We start from the raw sequence: 3,222 nt of genomic DNA, 5'->3' as shown, positions 1-3,222 counted from the left end.
AGGATTGCTCCAGCTCTACTGTCTCGATCCTGAAAGGAAGATTTTGCATACTTACCCAAGGTACAACCTTTGCATGTATCCACTTGCTCCAGTTTTCCCTTGGGAAGTCCGATAGAAATCAGCTACATGATCTTCAAGGCCCCATGGTGCAAGTGGCCCAATATTCTATGCCATAACTCGCCAACATCTTGGCTTTGCACCAACTCTGCTTTGGAACTCAATGCAGCACAGTCGTCTACCTCCAGCTTGTAGAGATTCTTAACTCAAATCCCAATCCTCTTGGTCTGTCCAGTGCCGATATGCCTCAGGAATGCCTTTCCTTTACTAAAGACTACATCATAGCCTTTGTCTTCCAGCATAGTGACGAACACAAGATTCTTCTTCAAACCAAGCACATACTTTACATCAGTCAGGGTGAGAGGAGCTCCATGCTCCCTCTGAAACATAATCGTACCTTCACCTGAAACACGGTACTTTCCATCATCGCCCATCTCGATGCACATCTGGAGGTCCTTCTCCTCCAAGGTACTGGATAGATTCTTGTCGTCGATCATGTGGAATGAGGCTCCATTGTCCAGGTACCAAACACATCCCACCATCAATGAAACCATGCATGCGATGAGGGTGAAATCCAATTTGAACTATAAGGCCAGTGCTTCACCATCTAATCCCTTCGAGGATCCCTTCTTGGATTTTTTTTGTGGACAATTTGTAGCATAATGGCCCACCTCATGACAATGAAAGCATCTCACTTTCGATTTGTCAATCTTCTTCCCACCATGGGAAGAACTGGATTTGGAATGGGACGCCTTCCCTTTCCCTTTCCTCACCTTACGGCTAGATTTTCTTCATCATCTTGCTTTAATGAAGATCCATTTCTGGTGCTTCTTCTTATCTCATCCTGCATAAGATCCGACCAAAGTCGTTCCCAATCTGGCATTTTCTCTCTTTACCGAGTCTTGGTAGCTATGCTAGCTCTTAGGAAGACCAAGGAGAGCAAGACTCACCATGTCATCATCGGCTGTCGTGATCCCTACACTTCCAAGCTCATCCCTACAGGTGGTGAGCTTGTTCAGATCTGTAGAGATCGTGTCGCCCTTTTCACACTTGATTTTTCGAAGTTTGTCTTTCAGCGCCAGCTTCCTCTGATCGTTGTTGTTCTGATATAGATCCTTCAATGTTTTCCACATTGAAAACGATGTCTCCTTCCCATAGAGACTCGACACAACGTGGTCTCGAACTCCCTCCAGAAGAATCCTCCTCGCTCTAGCCACACATTTCTTCCATTCCGCCAATTCTTGGGCATTAGCAGCTGCTGACTTGAGGACTTCTTGATCAATGAAGTCCTTCAAACCATTGTCCTCTAATACCACTTCCATGTGATCCTTCCAGGCTATATAATTCGAGCTGCCATCAAGGGCATACTCGAGTCTCAAACCGTTGAACGCCAATGGTGAAATTTGATATGTGATAAGAATTCAATTTCTATAATTAAGAACGTCAAACTTCAAACTTCTCCCTTCTTTGTATATTGTTCTTCGCTTTGATCAACTTTGCTCTGATACCATGTAGAAATTCTCACTATAGATCACCTGATAATGCAATATACTAAAGCAAAATACTTGATCTACTTCTACAAACAAACTTGCGGAAGCTTAATTGATTTTGAGCAAGATCAAATAGAACGCATATAACAGAGAATGAGAAATCAATCACACATGAACACAGAAGAATACTCTGGGGGAAGCCTCAGCTAAAAACCCTGCTATTTGTATTATCATACAAGTGGAAATATCTCCGAATTACACAAAGCTTTAGCTCACAAGCTATCCAGCTCTCAGTACAATCCCTCAATGCTGCTCATAGATTGAATAAACACAACATATGCCTTTCCTCAATCCTCCTGTTAGTGTCAGTCTTTGCAGCCTTCCTCCAGTGATCAAACATGCTCTTATAAAGTGATTTTAACTTGTCAATGATCCGAATTGGATCCATAAAAGACTGTCGAGAACCTTGACTGTATCGAGTTGAACAAATCCTTGGAAATTCCAAAACAGCGATCAAAGACGCCTTGAACCAGTGGCAATGGTTGCCAACGTAGAACGACGAGGACCTCGGTCAAAGCGCACTGACCGAGGCCCATGGAGACTACACAGGAGGTCAAAGCAGCCCCTGGGAGCCACGGATCAAGAAAAGGAGGCGATTTAAGTTAGCTCTTAGCGCTAATCGCGCATCGCTGGGCAAACAGGGCCAAAGTGGAAGAGCCTTAAGCACTCGGTCGCGTTGGGAGCCGGAGAACCGCGGGCGGAGAAACAAAAAAGCGCTAAAGGACAAAGGTGGGACCCGCGCTCTGGAAAACCGACAGTATTGATCGGGGTGCCCTTGAACGTAAGAGGTTTTGGAGGAGAGCGGAGCGATCCCACTCAGCGATCGACGCGTGGCAGCGGAGGTGAGAGAAAAACCGTCGTTGATCGCGCGTTATCAATCGAGCAAGTCAAGCACGCTCAACGTGCCTATGACGTTGGATCTGGAGGAGCCCAGATCGGACGACTGAGATTACGCCCGATGGAGGAAGCAGAATCGACAAGGGATTAAGCCGAGTTCTAAAGATATTTGGAGTCCGTTTGACCACCACGGTGGAGAAAGAACGCATACACGATGTAACGGAAGAAAAGAACCGACGGAGCGCTGGAACCAGTAGATGGAGACATGTGGCCATTGCCTGAGCGTTTGTGTTGACGCTGAACAAGGAATTCCAAGCGCAACTATAGAAGGCGAATCGCCACAGGCGGGAGAGGAACCGAATAGGCATAGGGATCGAATGACTAAAGCCATGAACAGAGACAATTGGAACAGAGATCAAGTGGTAAGAGACAGAGAGAAGACAAGAGTTAATTGGAAACCCGAATTGATATGAGTCCAAGCAACTAAGGGAGACAGTGAACACAAAGAGCTAAAAAGCCAAGCAGAGGAGACAGAGGGCCGAGCTAACCACAGGCAACATCGAGCACCAGAGAGCTTGAAAATTCAAGCCTTCCCATAGAGGAATCTGTCCGGATCGAGCATCACAGTTGGCTCTTTCGACTGTAGACCAAGGGTCACGGAGCTGGTAGGAAGAACAAGAGTCTATGTACTCCGAGTGGCTTGGGGAATCCAAGAACCACCCTGCCAAGCAAACCCTGCTTCAGGAGAACTCGCATTGAGTCCCTGTATTTGTACTTC

Source organism: Pinus tabuliformis, chromosome 8, assembly GCF_031772625.1.
Source record: "Pinus tabuliformis cultivar Carrire ecotype Pingquan chromosome 8, CPIR1, whole genome shotgun sequence".
Lineage (NCBI taxonomy): Eukaryota > Viridiplantae > Streptophyta > Pinopsida > Pinales > Pinaceae > Pinus > Pinus tabuliformis.
The sequence above is the reverse complement of the archived record's forward strand: the minus strand, read 5'-3'. Positions refer to the sequence as shown.